Below are 21,421 nucleotides of genomic sequence, written 5' to 3'. Positions count from 1 at the left end.
ATTCATTTGTTTATGAAAATAGATGAAGCTAAAGATAAATTTTAATATTTAATAGGCATGTTAAAAAGCATATAGTTACATAGTGGTGGAAGTCACCATGTCTCTCCCTCTTTTGGAGCTATAAGAAAATAACATGTTTTCTAGAAAGGAAGAAAAATAAAGAAAAACGAAAGAAAGGGATTAATAATAGTTAGTATTTAGTAAATGCCTGTGATGTACCAAACACTTTGCTAATGTATTTCATTTTATTTCATTCTCACAACCACCTTATCTTACTATCTGATTTTAGAGAAGAAAACAATGCTTAGAGAAGTTAAGCTACTGGTCTAAGATCAAATAGTCAGTAAGTAATAGAGCTTATGCAAACCCAGGAATGTGGACTTCATTGCACTTTGCCACTAAGAAATCAAAGAGGTGGAATAAAAACCAAAACATGGACATTATCTCCTTCATTGCTACAATCTGCTGCTTGGTAATTCTTAAAAATAATTTGATTGAAACTCTGAGCCTATCGAACTGAGTTTCTGAGCTATGGCTTCTCAAAAGTAACAACTGAAAGAATATTTTGATTTCAGAGTCCCTTACAAAAATCATACATTACATATTAGCTTCTTCAAAAGTGAAAGAATATTTAAAGTGTTTCTTCAAACCACATATTTGTTTTATAAAAAAGATATTACTTTAAGTTTTTACCTATGTAATCCATAGGCATGGTGTAAAAATCAAGTACTATTAAAAAGACCACCCCCAGTCCCACTCCCACTTCTCTCAATCCCCCCCACACCAAATGCTATAGCTCAAAGCAATCACTCTTAGTTTTATCTTTCAGCAATTAAGTACGTATTTTAAAATTGTATACATATATGTAAATTTTTATATATAACCTCTTGGTGTCCTATTATGAATGATACAGATGATGATTACGTTTTCTTCCACCATCTTATCTTCCAAAAAAATACACATTTGTCTCCCCATTCATCCAATGTAGTTATATCAAAATTTTCATTTAAATCAATAACATTTACTGTATTATGACTATGTAAATATTGTTTACTACTTAGCCAAGTGGTGTATTTTGATTATGTTTCCTCTCTCATTTACCTTTTTGTTTTTCCTGGAGTTATTCCTTTCTTTGGTATTACATTGGTTTAGTTTTCTGTATACTTATAGCTATTTTTTTCCCAAACGCTGTAACAGATTTGTCAAATGTCTATCAATTTTGCTAAAGATTTATGCACATCAAATAATCTATTACTTTTGTATTTTTTTCTTGAAGTTCTCCCTCCCATAGCCTTCTGTTTCAATCTGGTTTGGTAACTCTTTCTAAAACTAATACCCATTTGTCATTCTTTCCTTCACCATAATTTTTAGTTTGATTCTGTTTCCTGAATCCCATGACTACCTATTTCTTGGTTTACTCTCTGCTCTACTTCGTTCTCTCATATTCATTCATTATGATTTTGATAGGTTTCTGGAGAGAGGGCAGAAAAGCACATGTGTTCAATCTCCTATATTTAATCAGAAGTCCCTAAATTACATTTTCTTCAAAGTCTGTTTACATTAAGGTAGCCTTTCTTAATGGGATTAGATTTATCTTTATTGGTTTAAAAAAAAAAAGCTTTGTGACTACAACTGCAATTTAAAATGATCACCATCAGCAGTTAACATCTAAATGGATAGATTATGTATATAATTTGATCATTATGACTACTTGCTATACAGTAATATACCTTCCCAATGGCCTGAAGTTGGCTGAAGTAAAAACAAAGCATTTCATGTTACTTTTCAGTGCCTATTCAGGGGATTTAAATATGTTTGGGTAAAAGCAACTTTATCCTTTCCAACACAATTTTTTCCTTTAATGTATAATGATTTGGTTGCAATCAGTGGCTGTTTCCTCCATTAAAGAGATATAGCAGAATCGATTTTATCATTAAAAAGAATTTAGTACCAGGCCAGTCACAGTGGCTCACACCTGCAATCTCAGCACTTTGGGAGGCCAAGGTGGGAGCATAGCTCGAGACCAGGAGTTTGAGACTAGCCTGGGCAATATAGAAAGATCCTGCCTCTATTTTTCTTAAAAAAATCAAATCAAATAAAAAGAATTTAGTACTCTATATACTCACAAAATAGTTATAATTTTACATTGGATTTTTGATCAAAAATTAAGGATTCAGGTATTAAAAAATATAAAGAGGTCAAAAACTAGACATATTATCATAAAGCAAAAGATAAGAACCTTTAATATAAGAAAAGGCTTTAGTTCCTATAGGTAAAGGTTTGGGAGAAAATTCTTTTCTGTATGACTAACAGTGGAGAAAAATTCAATTTAAGCCCCCCCCCCAATAATTACATTAGAGTGAGTCTACTGTACACGGGGCAGTAGAGGGATATGAAGAAAAGATGCTGAAATAACTGTTATCTAAATCAATTTACCAAGTTATTATAGGTACATGGTACCTACATAACATAGATTGAAATAACATCCATTGTCTTTAAGAGCTAACAATCTGGCTGGTTGCCATTGCACATGCCTATAGTCCCAGCTACTCAGGAGGCTGAGGTGGGAAGATCCCTTGATCCCAAAAATTCAAGTCCAGCCTGGACAACATAGCAACACCCCATATCTAAAAAACAAACAAAAAGAGTTGACAATCCAAGACAGCAACAATAACACAAATGGAGGTAGAGGATATTGAGGCAATTCAATGAGAAAAGGCATTCTACATTACAGTGCTTTTAATCCTGTTTACTTTGGTACTATTCAGAATTTATATAATAATAAATTAAAACCATTTTTTAAAAAAATCACATTTTCCATTATATTGCATATTAAAAAAACTAATCACATCACATGGTATCTATTTGACAGTATGATATTTAATTAGTAAGGTCAGTTTAACCACTTAATTTTAAAGTAACCAATGCATACAGATAACATATCTTCGTAGTCCTGAAAAGGAAAGAAAGGGGAAAAACCTGTCTGCTCAGAAAAATTTAATGTATGGAAGGATGAGGAGGGGACAACTTCTCAGCTATGTGATATGTAATAATATTTTTTCATGGTCCAGTAGAACAAAAATCATTAATTGTTCTTTAATACAACTTTGCAATGGTTGAGTATTTCTTTCCTTTAGGAAGAGACTACAAACTAGTCTTGTCACCGAGTAATGTGTGTTCAGTAATCATGGTAGCCATAATTACAATTGTTGAGTCAAATGACCATAATCACAATTGTCCAGTGAACCAGATTATGACTGTGTTTATTGTCTTTCTTATCAGGGTGTTTCTTTGGTCCGTTTTCTGTTGTTAGAAATGACTGTACCAACAAAGTTTTGGAGGTTGTTTGGTCTTCATTTGGTTGACTATACAGATTTAATTGTGAAACTAGCTTTGTGGGGCTTTTTAATTACTGAAATCCATAACTTAATACAAGATACGTAATTTTTTTTGTCTGAATGACCACTTAGAATGTCTTCTTGCCAGTCTTACCTAATATCATAAGAGTTTTTGTTTGTTTGTTTCTATTTTGTTTTGGGGACAGGGTCTCCCTCTGTTACCCAGGCTGGAGTGCAGTGGCATCATCATAGCTCAGTGCAACCTCTAACTCCTGGGCTCAAGTGGTCCTCCTGCCTCAGCCTCCTGAGTAGTTGGGGCTACAGGCTTGCACCACCACACTTCGCTAATTTTGCTATTTTTTGTAGAGATGGGGTTTTATTCTTGTTCAGGCTGGTCTAAAACTCCTGGCCCCAAGTGATCCTCCCACCTTGGCCTCAGCCTCCCAAAGCACTAGGATTACAGGTGTGATTCTCTTGTGTCATAAGTTTTGACCATGGTTCTTCTACCCTACTTTGGGTGTGTTATAGGCACTGTTCAACCCTAATAGTTCTTAGTGCTGAATTGGGTTTGCCATCTAGGATTGCTGAACAGTCTTTATCCCTTTTCTAGCTTCCAAATATGTATAAAAAATGGGAAGATGTGACATCCACCACTTAAAGACACTGGGCTTTTAACAATTTTATTATGGACTCCCACATCCAGTTAGAATGTATAATGGCACAAAAGACTTTTGCTGGTGGACAGACTTTAGGGTCATCTCTAAGATGTCTGCCTCCTGGTTTTCATGCCTTTGTATAATCTCCCCTTGAGTGTGGGCATGATCTGTGACTTGCTTCTGATCAAAAAAATATAGCAAAGGTGATGAAAACCACTCCTGGGGTTACAGTACATTATACAAGACACTGTCTTGAAAACACACACCCTCTAGACACTTTCCTTACAGGCTTGATGAAGTAAGCAGACACATGGCATAGAACTGAGGGCAGCCTCCAGCTGACAGACAGTAAAAATGTGAGGCCTTCAGTCTTACAGTTACAAGAAAAGGAACTCTACCAATAACCTGAGTAATGAATAATCTTAGAAGTGGATTCTTCCCCAGATAAGCCTCCAGATGAGGTTGCAGCCCAGCCAATATGTTGCTTTTAGCATAGTAAGACCCAGCTAAGCCATGCTGGAATAGAAACTGTGAGACAATAAATGTGGATTGTTTTAATTTTCTAAGTTTGTGTTAATTTATTACATAGCAATAGGAAACAGATACACTTTCACTCCAGTAGTGAACAAAATTAAAAATTAAAAAATGGAAATATAGAAATCATGTATATGCTTCCTGGGTATTTGGGTAGAGGAAAATGCTATAATTAAGGCATTTTTTCAGTTTTCTCTGCTGTGGAACACTTAACAGTCTAAAATAGGAACAAAGCTTAAAGGAAAAAAAAAAAACCAGGCAGACTAAGAGTTACTTGAAACTGAAGTTCTGATGTAGATCTGAGTTTAAATTTAAGGGGTCCCACCTTGTTAAAAACTACTCTACAGGCAGGGCACAGTGGCTCATGTCTGTAATTCTAGCACTTTGGGAAGCCAAGGTAGGAGGATCACTTGAGGCCAGGAGTTCAAGACCGACTTGAGCAAGAGTGAGACCCCCACCTCTATGAAAAAGTAGAAAAATTAGCTGGGTGTTGTAGCACAGGCCTGTAGTCCCAACTACTTGGGAGGCTGAGGCAGGATGATCACTTAAGCCCCAGAGTTCAAGGTTGCAGTGAGCTATGATAATGCCACTGCACTCCAGCCTAGGCAACAGAGCAAGACCCCTTCTCAAAAACAAAAAACAAAACTACTGTACAGAGCTAATAGCTGACACACTGATCTCAGAAATAACAAAAAAACTTCTAATTATTTCCCAATGATTAAGAAGTAATAAAAAGTCTTTATATTTTTCTTTTTTCTTATTTGGTATTAATTCCAGCTGCATCTGCTCAACTGTCTGTGTGTATGTGCATATGTGTGTGTGTGTGTGTGTGTGTGTGTGTGTGTGTGTGTGTAAATCTTATATCCTTAATTATATATGCCACTAAATTTCCTGAGGTAAGCAACTTGGCATGGCATTCTTTGGAAAAATACTCTCAGATTTAGAAAATAAATTTGAATTTCCAAATGAAAACACTTTCAGAATTCATGTGTTTCTCCAATAATTTGTGTTTGGGGTGTTTCCCTAGGAATTTGGTTTTGTGTTTGGTGGCTCTAAAGTCTGTTTCATTGGAACTGCCCCAAATATGCATGGAGTGATCTAAATTTTTGGAGTTAGAAATTAGAATTAGTACTTTTCCATGAGGATTATTGGGATAATTAAAGACAAATTCAAACACACACACATACACACTCACTTAATGCAACTGCCAGTAAAAAGAATGCCCAGACGAACTTTGATCTTCTCATCTTCACCAATTCCAACTCAAACCTGCAGTTTGGCCAGAATTAGCCCAGCCGCCAACCAATAGAAAAACCATTTGATTTCTCCACATTCAAATTTCTGTGACAGATCCAAGCCATTAATACTGAATGAGTAGAATTTGCTACTTCCAAACACAAAAGACTCTTTGCTTATGTCCACATCTTAGTTCAGAAGTCAACAGATCAGTCTTTGTTAGGAAGGAAACCTAACCAGAACCTTCCAACTGGATTCTTCCTCCTTTTCCATTTACTAACTGTTTCTGGCTATGCAAATGCACGCATGTGCATGGCCAACATAAATTATGGCTAACAATTTGACACTATTGTTTTATTAACAAATACAATTCAAAGTAGAATAATTAAATAGGGACACATAGTAAAATAAACATTCCAATGACCTTTTAAACTGAAAAGTTCTGCTTTACAAACAAAGGGGAGAACAATACAATTACATGATAGTGCTTGTACAGACTTGCTGAATATGTGATGAAGCCTTGACCAGCCAGCAAGTCCTCCCATCTCTTCCGTCTGAGAAAAGGTTGAAAAGAATAGGACAGCTGTAGTGTCCCCACTTTGAGACCCACTGGTGAATGGAGTGACAGATGTAGAGCCAGTGTCTCAAAGTGGGCAGGTCCTGGTCCCCAACAAACAAAAGAGGGTGACAGTCTCAGACCCCTATTTACTTCAGTAAATTTTTTTTAAGCCAGCTGTCTTTTTCTACACATAAGTTACTGGTGTCTCAGAATGCCATCTTACTTGATAATCCGAGCAAAATACTAAGCAACAGTTTTACCCTAACTCATTATTATCATCTTTTTATTCTATCTACTTTACTAGGTATACATCCTATGCTATTTTGCTTTCGGTAGCTTAAGCACATGTCTCAAATAATAAGGGCTACTCTAGTTTGTGTTAGGTTTGCCCATCAAAAATTTGAAAAGTAAAAGTTTTAATCTCCAAAATATTTCAAATCTGTCATAGATGTCTTCCTATAATACACCAAAGACCCCTGTTTTTTTCTTCTCTTAATTCCACGTTGACCCAAAATAACAATTTGTACAAATCTCTAAACACATATTCTGTTCTTTAACATATGTTGTGATGGTGACTTCCTGAGTTTTTGCTATTCTGCCCAGAAGCTACAAACATCTTGAAATCAGGCATCCATTGCTTATGTTTATCTGTCTAGAGTAGATGCTCAATAAATAGAATGATTCGCATGTATTATCTCACTGGATCCTCAGAGCCATCTTGTGGAGTTGGCAGGGTGCTAATCTACCTATTTTATAATAAGCAAACTGAGGCGCAGGCAGATTAAGTGACGTATCATCTTATCTAATACAGAAAATCGGTGAAATTGGAAATAAAAAAGTTTTCCCAATTTAAAATGTGATGGTCATTCCATTGTATTACATACATTCTCCAAACATATGGGAAAGCATAGTAATTTTATATACAAATATTTTTATTCTCAATTTCTTTCAGTTGATCAGTAATAACAAATTTCTCAGGGACAGAGACAATAACTATAGCAGTTGTCAAAAACACATATTATCATTTAGACTGTATATTTCTCGAGCTTAAATTCTGATTAACTCAATTCATAGTGCAGTTCTATATTTAGTAAGATTAATGCAACCATCAACATATTTGGTTTGACTTGAAAATAGCTTTAGAATATGAAGACTTTATTGAAATATAGTAGAAAGACTCATTTTAAAAAAATGTGAACTACATAAGAATAAAATAAAACATTAAATCACATTTAAAATAATCAAAGTAACAGTGATCCTGACCCAAAGAGGTAATTATATGTATAAAATTTAATGTTCCTGCTAATTTTTACATAAAGCTGTATAAATTTCACACCTAACAAACTGCAAAAATTCATCTACATTTATTTGTAAGATGGTCTTAAGCTCCAGGAATTTCATGCAGTTAGAAGTTGATTTTCTAAAGAAGAGAGAATAATGCTAATGAGTGAATATTAAGTATAAGGCACTAACACTACAGAGGTAAATATGTAATTATATACATTTCCAAAAGTGGGATAAATCACACATTAAGTTATGTAATAATTCAAGGACTTGTAAGAGACAAGAAGATGTACTTGATAGTCTTTGGCTAATTACTTTTAATTAGCATGTCTATATTATAAAAACATGAGAATATTTAAAATTAAGCATATAAAATTATTCAACATAGAAAAAATATGGATCTTTAAAGCTAGTGGAGGGCCACCATTGGAAAGATGAGAGGTTTTACTTCTTCTACCAACCCATAAAGGCTAAGTCTAGACACTCATAATTATACCAATTAATTGGCCATTTTGGCTAAATTATGTAAATTGTCTACATACACTTCTCAAAGTACATAACTGCCAATGCTATTTTCACTTTGGTCAAGTCTACACTAGCTAGCAAAATGAAGTGGATAATTAAGACAATTATTCTGATAACTTAGATCAAGCATTAATTAAGGTAAAAGCAGAATTTTCTCTCTATTTTTTGGTTTGGATTAAAATATAAATGTTTTGTTTGTGTTCTATAAGCACGTCAAAATGGTTTTGCTTCTTTAATTGTTTTTGAAATCTATTTAGCAATTTCTTAATCAGATTTTCAGGTTCTAAAATTTCCAGGATGCCAAGGTAATACAATAGTATTTTAGAATTGTTTATACCGATACTGGCTTAAATCTCATTTCCTAAATTTATAGACAACACTGATGAAATTTATGGACATTCTGAACACAAAAATAAAGCCATTGGAATGCTTTTAAAAACACAACAAGAACATATTCTTTATATTGGCATTATGGTTATGTCAAAGAATACCCTTTTATCAGGAGAAGTATGCGAAAGTACTTAGGAAGGAAGTGCAGTGATGTAACTTACTTTAAATGGATAGGGAGGCAAGTATATGTGTATGTACACGAATAGATAAGCAAGCAAATAATTATATCCTACAAGCATCTATCCAGATATAGGAGACTGATATATGTCTGTCTATCTAGAGAGAAAATTTAAGCAATTGTCACAAAATGTTAACAACTGGTGAACCTAGATGAAGGAAATATGGGTGTTCTTTGAAATTAAATGTTTCATTGTACCATAATTTCAACTTTTCTGTAAGTTTGAAGTTTTTCAAAATAAAAAGTTAGGGAAACTGTACATTTTAGGCTTCAAATAAAATAACTAATAAATATTCAGTACCCATCAAATCCCCATGAATATGATACCCCTGAGACTGAAAATTCTGCAGTACCTCATTTCTTAAAACCATACTGTGAAATCTATACTAAAAGATTCCTTCCAATAGGCCTTAAGTGAGCACTTTAAAATATTCCCAAGGTTTCCCATGCAGAGTATAGTTAAAGAGCATTCCACTTGAGATCCTTGCCTGAAAGGCCCTATAGAATTGCAAAGTATCATTATTAAGCAAATGTTCCTGGGCCCTTGGGTGGTTCACTTAAAACACATTTCACTGTATTGAATATTCAATGCCAAAAGCACACTGTTCTTGTTAAGATTTGCAATTTAAACCCAGTTGGGAGAAGTAAAAGGTTCTTGTAATTTGCCTATACTGTATTGCGTTGATGTAGTAGCTTTCATTGATAATTAAGTCCCAAAAATATGAGTTAGATTGTGTGAACAATGGAGGAAAGCTAACCTTTCTATTATAGCTTTAGCTCTTGACTTCTTGTATTTAAGATTACAGATGCTCCATTAAATCGATTTTGTGTTTAATCTTCTCTTGAAAAACAGTGAATGCAAGTCCCCAACTTTCTTCCCTTTGAGAGAACCCAAGTATTTCACAATGAAAACTACAAGGCTCAAACTAGATGATTAACACCGCCCACTGGGGATAAGAAAAGTTTAGCTTGTCTCTTTTTGGGTAGTTTCCTCAACTAACTCTCACTAGATTGGAATGCCAACATATATTTCACATTAGATTTTCAAATAATTGTTTGGAGGAATCAGATTTGAGAGGACATTTAAAATAAAAAGATTACTTATGTTCTCTTTAAATACATAGACTTTAAAAAAAAAGTTGGAGAATTTTTTCAATTGTGGCTTTTAAAAAAGTGTCATTTAAATCTCTTCTCTGCCTATTATTTAGTTCTTTAGCTGTTTTTAAATCTTTTTGGTCTCTCATTAAAATACAAAACAATGGAAATATGCAGAACATAGGATCAAGTTTAAAAACATCAAAAATTTATAAGAATAGAAGGTGGAAGATTCTCATTATGTCACAGTGGAATTACTTGATTATCTTTTGAGTTTGTGCTGGGGTGGGGAGACCCATCACGCTGGTTCCCACTCAGGAGGGGAAATGTTCAGCTGGACTGTGGCTTTCTCTGCCCGACATCTTTACAGCACCAGTGGCATGGGGATTCCACTCCAGCATTTGGGCAAACTTCTGTGGAAAAAATCCAGTCCATGTTCGAGGTAGACCTCACCTTCAAGAGGTAAAACTTCCTTGGAACTCCCTTGGCCATGACAGCACAAGGGGTACCCTTGGGATTCCTGTGGGAGGTCTTCTCCCCACTTCTCCACAGAGGGGGTGGTGGGGAATGAATGGCATAGCAGTGATCGTCCAAGTGTGGTGCCCGGTTCAGCAGCACCAGCATCCCTGGGAACTTGTCAGAAATGGAAATTACCAGGCCCCACCCCAGATCTACTTACGCAGGAACTCTGGGGATGAGCCCAGCCATCTGCGTTTTTAACCGGCCCTCTGGGTGATTCTGATGTATAGCCGCTGACATAAAAACGAGAATATAAATTTTCGAAAGGAGCTTTAAAGTCCAGTCAAGATCTGCAGGGGGAGGCTAGAGAAGCAAGAGGTGCAGCTATTACCCGGGTGGGGTGGGTCCCAGGCCGCCCGACCTGTCCGCGACCCCCTGCCACACACACGCCCCTGCGCTCGCGCTGCCCACCCCCGCCGCCCGCAGCCGCCCCCCGCCCCGGGCCGCGCAGGGCGCCCAGCAGGGGTCAGGTCGGCGGCCCGGGGCGCGGCCGGCCCCTCCCGCGGCCGCGCGTGCCGGCTGCAGCCCCCTCCCGCCCCGCCAGCCCCTTTGTCCGCCCCGAGGGCGGCACCTTCCCGCCCGCGGGGTGTGCGAGCCCTCGGGGGTGGGAGAGGAGGAGGAACGGGGAGGGACGGAGGAGGAGCGGGGCGGGCGGCTGAGTGCAGGGGTGGGGAGACGCCGCCGCCGCCGCCGCCGCCGCCGCGCACCCGACTCCCGTCCCGCCCGGTCTGCGGAAAGAGGCTTTGTGGCCTGCCCCAGAGTCCGAGCGAAACGACCGCCCCGGGGCGGGGTGGCGCCTCCCCCTTGGCGGGAGCCGGCGCGGCCTTCCAGGCCCGGGAGCCGCGGAGGCCAGCGGCGTCCGGGCCGGGCCGAGCGCGGAGCCGGCGGCGGAGCGCGGCGGGAGAGCGCGGCTAAGCGGAGGGGAGGGCCGGAGGGTGGGGCGGGGCGGGGCCGGGCCGGGCGGCGGCGGAGCCTGGCGCCCGCGCCTCCGCCTGCCGCGCCCGCGGCCGCCTCAGCCTGGGCCGCGCGGGCGGGCGGGGAGAGCGGGCGGGGACGCGTGTGCCCCCCGGCGGGCGGCCTGCGCCGGGGGCCGGGAAGTGCGGGGCGGCGCGGGCTGGACCCGGGACGGGGGGCTGTCCCTCGGGCTGGGGGTGGGACGGGTGGGAAGGAAGGAAAGGGAGGGGTTGGCGGGGCTGGAAGAAAGGGGAGTGCAAATATTGTGACTGCTGGGGACGGAAACTATCTGTGGCGCAGTCAGAGGACATCTCCGCTCCGGGCTCTCGGAAGACTGCCAGGAAGCCCGACGGCCTCTCGTCTGAACTGTCACTCTTCCTTCTGACTGCCACACAGACAGCCGTCACTCGTTTCTTTTCGACCCTGCGACTGGTGGGGAAAGTTGCCCACTACTCACCTTTTATTCTAGTTTCCTCAGGGACCCGCTATTAATTAAGCTGACTGCTTTCGTGGGAAGCTTCTGTTCCTGGAAACTCTTGTCGGTTGCCACCTTTGCGGGTGAATGTGATGGAGGAGCCTGTCCTCTTTCTTCTGTGCCCCTCATCCTACCCTCGGGCATTGCCTTGCGTTCTCCATTGCCAAGTCTCCTGTCCTAGTATTGTAGATGGTCACTGCCTGAAAATGGGACAACCGTACCTTTGGCAAATCGGTATGGCGGAACACCTCGGGTAAACGTGACACCGAAAGCAGGGACACTTCTGAAGTTTCCCTAACAATCTCTGAAAAGCGGGGCTCCCTGCGCAGGTGGCGGCCTTGGTGGGCCCTGCCCCTGAGTGGAGCGTGATGGATGCTGATGCATTAATTGACTTTGAGACACCCAGTCCTCAAGGTTCTCCCATCCAATTGAGTGATAAGATAGGACGTACCAGGCCTTTTAAAAGTCAGTCCACAGTGGGTGTAATTTCCTTCCTTAGACTTCTCTAAACCTACAATTTCCCCCACCCATTTCAAACCATTTTGGAATTTCTGTTCCTAAGTCTTGACTGAGGAAGCTAAGGGGAAGGAATTCTGATCACCAGAGCTTTAGTTACGGTAAAGAATAGTTTTGACTTAGTTGGGAAGTCAACACCAAATCACCTAGTAAAATTATTTGTGAACATCTGAGATTTATTTTTGAAGTTTCGATACTATATTTTAACCTATTTTTCAGGTAAATGTGTTAAAGTCAATTAAAACACTGAAATCGAGCAAAATACTCTTTGTAACATCCTAATGCCAGTCAATCAATAAAATCTATAGTACAGGTTTCTTTTACCCAACCCCCCAAAGATGCTTTTTTGGTTTGACTTGGGCTCTTATTCGCTTGCTACACACCTCTTCTTAGAGTTTTATTTGGTAAGTATGCTAAAATTGTAAAAATTACTTTTTTCTTCCTTTTGTTCTTTAACCTCTGAAGGGTTCTTGAACCAAAGCAGAGAAGTAATTGAAGTGGATTTATTAGTTCTTCCCACATTTTTATCTATACAGTTTCAAATAAACTGGCATTGGGCAGTATTAATCAAATCAGTTAAGTTTGCAACAACTGTTTTTTTCCAGCTTCACCAAAAGGGAGAAAGTTTTGCCTAAATTAGAATACTACTAGAAATCACCATCTAGAGAAAAACTCAAGAACTTTCTGTCGCTAATAGCTGCCCTTTTGAAGGTAATGGGCATTCCACTTCAGGGCTGTAAATGCCAAGTGTAGACTCCAAAGTAGTGGGTTTTGGTTCTTCCAATGTTTGCTTTCTTCAGTGTTGATCAAAGACCAATGTGTTTGCCTTATGAGGCCCCATTGGAACATGTTTTTAGAGCAATTACAGACATAACAATAATCAGTTCAGCTTATTTCTTTTACCTTAAGGAACGTGGCCAAACAACAACAAAAAGAATGAAAGAATCATTTTAATAAAAACAAAGGAGAGGGAAAGAGGAATTATATTGGCTATTGTAGGTTAATCGTAGGCACGTCAGGAGAAAAAAAGTTTGATCCTCACTCTCCAGCTTTTTCTAAGACCAGCACTCCTGGTCCTTGTTTTGAATTAAAATGGGGCAGCCTTCTTTGGTAGTCTGCAGGGTCCTTGTTATGTAGATGAAGAATCTTCGTGGCCATGTAGGGGGAGGGAGTGATGCAAAGTGTTCAGGAGAAACGAAGCTTAGAGACACAATTCAGCAAGTGGGAAGGTTCGGATGAGGATATTGTGGAAAATTATCTGAACAACCTTTATTACATTTCCAGAATTCATAAGCAAGAATCAAGATTTTATTTCCTCTTAAAAAATAACCTCTACTAAGTACAGGAGTTGGTACTTGTCAAGCCTTAAATAAAACGTGCCTTCTGTTCGTTCTAGATGGGCGTTTTTGTCTGGGATTGGAAGCCGGGACCTCGCAGCTAGTAATGTAGACGCCCTTGAACCGAGTGATTAGGGCATCACGTCGTTTCCGAGAGCTGATATGGATATTTCATTTCCAACACCTTCTAAAGTGGAGGCGGTTTCTACTAAGTGGGTCCCCCTTCTCTGTAGGCATATACCCTGCCCCCCAACCTAGCAGCCCTAAATTCGAGGAAGGAGGCTAAAGTGGCCAAGGCCTCTCTATTTAAAGGGGGTGAGAGGCTGCATAGACGTGACGCCCAAAACAGAAATAGTCCTATTTGTAGCCTGAGTTGACAAAATTAATCACTCAGATTCCTTCAGTTTGCATCTAGAACTTCCCAGTGACCAGCAAAACCGTCGATGTTTTTTTAGGAGGAAAGCTGGGCGTGTGCGGCCCGTCTGGCCAAGACCATTGCGTAGTCCTGCAAAATTCACCAAAATCAATCGTGAAAAATGTGTCGAAAATAACCTGGGCCGAAGCTTTTGATGTGTGGGGATGAGCTGGAGGTGGCAGGCCTGGGGGAGGGAGGAACGCCGACCCAAGACCCAGACCGCTGTGGGGGACCGGCGTCACCCGGCCAGCTGTGACGCACCGAGCCAAACCCGGATCCACCGGGCACCCTTTGCTGTGACCAATACAGACGTCCAGTTTGATCACCACGGAAGCTCGCCTGGCTGATTCAATTTGACCCAAACGTATGACCCACCTCGTTTACCAGGGAAAGGGGGGCTCGTGGCTCTCTTCACTTTGGTAGCACCTGAAAGCAGTGGGGCTGTGGGAAACAGCTTCCGTGTGTGTGTGTGTGTGTGTGTGTGTGTGTGTGTGTGTGTGTGTGTGTGTGTGTAGGTGTCGGCGCACAGATTCTTTTCCCAAACATCTTTTGAAGTTGTTTTCTCCCTTGTGATTTACAAACCAAATGAATTTCAAAGAGCTTGATAGTGTTCTCAGACACCTAAATGCGCCTTCATCTTTTCTCCTAAATTAGGTTTTAGCTTTACTCTTGATTTTCGAACCCCTATATAGGAAACAATCAGTCAGGAGAAATGAGTTAAACATAAAATTTGATTAATGTAGACTTTTACTAAAAAAAAAAAAAAAGTTAAAATGAAGCACACATACAAACGTTCCAATATACTTTGCAAACTCATTCAGGAAAGCAGGTAGCTGCTGGCACCAACACGTTGTCACAAGAATTTTTTGCCGAAGTGTCCCTTCAAAGTGGCTCTTGAGATCCCCATTTCTTGAGAAAATAAAAGTCAGCAAAAACCTGCACCCAATTTTTGGTTGGAATTTAATTTTCTAAGCAAAATATGCTCAACAGATGATAGTAGAGATGAAGCCAGAAAACAACTCCAGCTCTTTAAACTGCCAAATGAGACATAAAGCTGCATTGTAAAAATCATCTGGAAAACAGGTTTCCCCATTGAAGTCGCTATGTGTTAATTACTGCGAGCTGGAAGGCTGGAGATCGAACGCCTGGAAGCCGACTTTCACCCCGCATACGTAAACCGAGAAAGTGCTGAGCCGCAGCCAGAGGGCTCCTGCTCGGACTCATTGCCATGCATGCCTAGACATTAATATGTGTTCATGGAGGGCTCGTACAGTACGAGGTGTTATTTCCTTATAAAGAAACACCAGGTCTCGCTTTCCATTCTTCTTACAAAATTATTCGCATTATTTATGCTACATTGAGCGATCTAATTTCTTCGTGATAGTCAGCTAATTGCTCTGGCAGGTAATTAGAAGCGGTTTACAACGCAAAGGGCTTTTGCATTGCCCCTTGGATTATTAAGTTGCGCTGTAAATTATACCATTTTTGCAGGAGAAAAATTCTTTTGAGCAAGTTCTCTTCCTGCGATCCGAGATGAAATCGTCTCCCCCCCATACACACCCCTCCCTAGCCACCCCCACTGCCACCACACCCCCTGCTTTTCCTGGACTCAGAGTCGAATGATTCTAAAGCACGCGATTTTGTTCGTGTTCACTGGGCCGAAATAACGTGGCCATTATGGCCTGAAATGGGCCAGGTTTGAAGCGAGCTTCCTGCGCGCCTGCAATATCCAGCAGGCATGTGGGAAAAGAACGGCTTAAATGGGGACATCTGTTCAGTGCTGCTCATCTTACTCTTACAGCCAGGTCAGGTTAAGAGAATAACCTGTTCGCCACCTTTTTTCTTGTTAATAAGACTATTAGAAAAAAGCGAGCACACACACACAAACAACACTAATTGAACTGCCATATAAGCAAAGAATCACACACACACACACAAAGGTAGCAGCTGAGTTACAAGGGGAATTGTAAAAAATAACCATTGGACTATTTCAGGGGAAATCCACAAAATTTCTGTCAAAAAAGAAACTAAAAAAATTAACATATGCAAGCTCAAAAATGTTCTCTACACAAATAAATGGATTTATGCAAGGGTTCTTAAGAACTCAACAAAGAATGGCTAATTTTCAGGTTTTCATTTTAATAAACTGACCTGATGGTAAACTCCAATTAAATTATTTTCGTAGATGTTCAAGTACTCTAAGACCCAGCACTTTTTTTTTTTTGGTTGCTGTTATTTTGGTCTCTGCTATCTCTAAGGATCTGATGGCAAACCTCGAGTGGGAGCATGCTAGTTTGTACCCTGGTTTTAGAAAGTGAATTGCATCCCTTTTCACAAATATCATCCATTTGTAAACCTTGTACAATGATTTGAACACGTGTGGTTAAACCCAGAGACCCAGAGCAGCTCCTAGATTATTTGTAATTAAACACAATTCCCAAAGTAACATTTATCTTCCCAAAACTGCGATTGCAATTGTCAACCGTCTGGAGGAAACGACGGGGTAATCTGGGAGCATTACCTCCTCTAGTAACAGAACAGAATGAAAAGAAATCAATAGTGTTAAGAATAAGAATTTAGTAGTTTTTAAATCTGGGAGTTAGCTGTGAGAAAGTGATATATAATAGCAAAAGAGAAAACAGCTGAAACAAACCCATTCTAGGAAAAAAAATCAGACACACTCATCTGAATGTCTAAGCTTCTCTTTTTCTCTCTTGCCTTGCACAACAAGAACATACACACACACCCCATTCACCCCAAATGAGCAAACTCTCTTTTCTCTACATGTGTTCCCTTCATTTACATGATGAAGGAGAAATAGAAGTGCTGTAGAATTAATTATCAATTTCATATATGGGCTGACAGAGAGATGAATATGAAATATACCATAGAGTACAAGCCTGCCTGTAGAACTAGCATGAGGTCACATTAACATAGTATGAAGATATGAACATTATGCATGTTGACAATAAATAGGGAAGTATGTTTTATTTCTTTCTTTAATATAGGCTATACATAGAGGTGGAGATTTCAAATACCTATTTTTGCAAATATGTTCATATTTTTCCTACCTATGAAACTTACATAGGTATTAAGATGATCTTTTGATACATGGGGAAAGTCTTTCTCCTTGTCTTCTGAATATGCAATTTGAATACCCCAGCTAAAGTAAATCTCATACTATCCTAAGTTAGATGTGTAAATCTCTTTTAGTTAAGCTATCCCTAACTTTTGAACGTTTGGAAATGGCAGAGAAGAAAAAAAAAAGTAAATATTAAGGAGAAATGGAAGAAAAATATGGAGTCTATTAAGAAAAAATATAAAATGCTCTTTCAAGTGGTTCCATTTATTAAAAAAGAGTCACCAAGGCAATGCTTTGCATCCACAAGGAGCTACTGTGCTAGTAGATCAACAGTCAGTATTGCTTCGCTGTGGTCAACAAATGCATCCAATTAAGCAGTACCAAGAAAGTAAAGACTCGGCTGTATATGTGGCCGGACAGTTTGAAACCGAATAACCTCACTAATAGCGGCTATTGTTCAGCGTGGAAGTTCCCATTTTCCAATCAGGAAAACACAACCCTCTCTGGGCTCTGGCCGACTGATCCTTTCCCACCTATGGCTCAACAATCTGCCACCAGCGAGGGGCTTTGATTACCTCCCTTCCCAGGAAATGTTAGGCAACTTCTTACTAAAGCCACCCGAAAGCAGAAATGGATCGCAAAGGGGCACCCCTCAGGAATCCAACAGGTCCTCGCCTGGCCAGGTTTTCTTTTCAGCAGGAAAGAAACTTTGAACAGAGAGCTCTCGACCAGGAAACACCCCCAACCTGGCTCAGCCCGCTTCTCCAGGCAGCCGCCGGCGGCGCTCAGCTCCCTAGCCACCCCTCTTCACGCTTTATTTAGTAGCCATCACGTCCGCGCGCTAGGTCCCTGCACAGTGGCCAGGGGTTGGGGGCCGTCTTCTCATTCTGGGAGAGGCGCCCGCCAGGGACACACCGCCTGCACCGCCCGCACCGCGCTCAGTCGGTCGGCGGCCGGCACCCGCCAGTCAGCTTCTAGAGCTTGCGTGTCCCTGCCAACGCTCTGGAATGGAGATGCTAAGAGCCGGGTTTAAACGTACCCAGCAGAGGTACGCGCTATAGTTGGTGTGCATTATTTTTTTTCTATTAGGCTCCCCTCTCCTCTTTTTTTTTTTTTTTTTTGAAGTGCTGTGTATACACTGGAACACATTTCACAAGTTCAAAAACCATATTTGGTGTAGATGCGTTGCAGGACGCTTGAAAGCCTGGATAACTTTGATGTTTTCCACTATAAATCCCTAATTGTACTTAATGGTTACAAATGGCTTTATTTACTTGTCGCTGTATCTACACATTTTAATCTATTAACCAAACAGCGGAGGCATATTTCATTCCCTATTCCCCCAAAAGGAAAAGCAGGAATTGAGGCCTCTAATTTGCTTTTAGGACCTTCTGTTTCTTTGGTCGTGAAAGCGTAAGAGCTCCAGCTCTGAGCACTGATTAGTCTTCAAACCCGCCTGCAAAAAAAGCTCCCTTTCTCCGCTCTAAGGAGATGTTGATGTATATTGTAGCTGCAAGGTGTTAGATATACTTGAGCAAGTTGTTCCCAGGATGTAAATTAGGTCCCAAAAGCTGTTGTCCAAATCGAAGAAACAGAGAAATTAATCTGGGAGACTATCCATCATCACCGGTAATAAAGAGAGCGACATGGATGAGACAGATGATATGATTAAGGGGCTGTGGTCGTTTTAATTAACTTTTTGCTGTCCTGTAATGATCAAACTGGTCACCAGACCCGGTCAATAAGCATGTTAATATCAAACAAATAAAACCAGGGATGATTAAAAACCTCCTGGTTTATTAAATTTGAAATTCAAATGAAATTTATGCTGCAGATGCATACAGAATGCTAATAGATTTTAGCTTTATTGATAGTGGATCCCACAGGTTTGCAAGAAACAGCAGAATATCTATCTACCCCTCTTCTTGCCAGCACATTAAACTTCATATGGGGTGGGGGAAACTTATAATTAATATTAAAAAGCCTATACTTCCTATTTTTTATTCCCCTTCTTTCCCAAACATCTATATTATCACAATATAATACTCAAGAGTAATGATCAATATCTTAAAAGGTAAACTGAACTGTATGCACCCTGAAATGCTTTGCCAGGCAGGCTGTATCTACAATGGATTACAGATGTTTCCTCCTGAGGGACAGGATTTAATAATATTCCAGTCACTTCTCCAAAGTGGAGAAAGAGCTGCCATTCAGGCAAGTTTCAAGTAAGTTTAGAAGCAAAATTATGACTGTTTTAATTTTTGGTCAATTACACAATTCTCTTTGTCCTTCCTTTTTAACTGTGCTGCCTTATGCCTTATGACACAAACACTAATTACTTTTGGGGGTGTGAAGGGGGTAGTATAAGAAAAAAATGCCCTTTGATCAATGCTACTATGAAATAAATACTTCACTTTTTTAACGGGAGTAAATGGAATATATATATGTGTATATATAGAGAGAGAGAGAGACAGAGAGACAGAGAGATACAAAATGAAGAAATTTACACATACAAACCTTTATGAAAATCCTCAAATGCTGCAAGCCAAGCTTATTCAAATTGAAGAACCCAGTACTTTCATTAAATCCACAACAACGTTGTGACTCATGTCATAGGAAGAATGACATATGATTCTAAAGTGAATTTATACGAATGAAAAATCTTAGAATTAGGTAGCTCAAAATTGCAGTCACATGATGCTGGGTTTTTCTAATTCCTGGCATTTTTGAGGAAACAGTTGTTAACGCCTCTGTTTACTATCAGAATCAGCATTTAACTTTTTAATAGTCCTGCCTCACTTCCTTTCAGAAGATAAAATAAATTACTATTCATAGAAGGGAGTCTCCCCTCAAAGCTTTTTTTCTCCACCTTAGAGGGTGATGGTATTGATTAGAATTAAACCCCAAATTTGAACAACTGTATATTAGGTCCTTAAAATGAATATCATTATGGAAGGAGACCAAAGCAATGAAGTTAATTCTCTTTTATTTGTTAAACGGAGTTCCCTCCTTCCCCCACCCCTTCCTCCTTCTGGGCTGGCCTGTCACGCCTTCTCAACACGCTAAAATCATTCAGAGCGGCTTGCAGGGAGAAACACGACATTTATGGTAAGCGTCAGCCTTCAGAGAAAGAAAGCAGTTCATTAATTTACTTCACACTTACTTCAAAGTATGAGAGTGTACCTTATCCCCTTAATCAATAGATATGATGTACAGTCAATACCCACACATGTTAAAAAGGGGTCAGAAATACACACTCTCACACCACAGACATCAGCCTCAACTCTGCTCAATGAAATTTACACAAACAATACCACCTGAATTTGGAATTTAGTAAATTCCAGGGGGAATTTTTGACATCTCCATAAGCTGTGATACACTTGAGGGTTCAAAGACAACAAAATAAAAATGTTGCCCCAATCAAAATAGAATAGTTCCTTCATCTAGTCAAATTTTAATCAATTTCACTTAAAATTAGAGTTTTGAGAGCATAACTGCTTAAAAATATGAATTACTGTTGTTTTTTTTAAAAAAACATGAATATTCAGTAGGCCTTCAAGGACTCTGGACTTTTTGCTACACTAGTGTTGTGCTTTCTGTGGTTTAAGAAGTTCCCTTGAGGTGGCAGTGAAATTGTAATGACGTTTCTGAAAGCAACTAATAACAAAATGGCAAGCAAGTGACTAAAACCCACAGAATTTGAACTAAGTGTATCTATTAACATGCACATACACTCAGATCTCTGGCCCAAACGCCATTTGACACAAACGCCTGGATAAATGTAGTCCGAGACTTCTCTATATTCTTAGATAAATAGCATCCATAGATTTCAATCAACGTCCTGATTTTTTTTTTTTTTCTCAGAAAGAGGCAGTGGGGTTTCCTGTGAAAACTTCTAAATTCGTTAAATGCTCCTGGATTTCTCACCCCAAGAAAAAACAACCCTCGCTTACTCCCTTCTCTATCTAATCCTTTTGTATTGAAATTTACTCAACTCCGCGGGACAAACACACCTCTTCCTTTAGAATGAGTCCTGCACTTCCAAAGCCAAATCCCACCTCAGGGAGGAAAAAAAAAAAAAGCCACTACATCAAAGTAAGAACTCACGGGCGCAGGCGCACACACGCCCCAAATCACCCCTAAAAATACTCCTCAACCTCCCAATCTTTCTACTGTTTGGCTAGAGAGCCGGGAAGGAAAAGTAGATATTAAAATCTTCTTCAAACATGTAGTGACAGTACTCAATGAGTTGAGAAAAATCACTGAAGATTTTAGGTACAAGGAGCCAGAGGAAATTGGCCACAGTGGCAGAGTTTGTGAATATTTAT

This window comes from Lemur catta, chromosome 11, assembly GCF_020740605.2.
Source record: "Lemur catta isolate mLemCat1 chromosome 11, mLemCat1.pri, whole genome shotgun sequence".
NCBI classification, from domain to species: Eukaryota; Metazoa; Chordata; class Mammalia; order Primates; family Lemuridae; genus Lemur; species Lemur catta.
The sequence above is the reverse complement of the archived record's forward strand: the minus strand, read 5'-3'. Positions refer to the sequence as shown.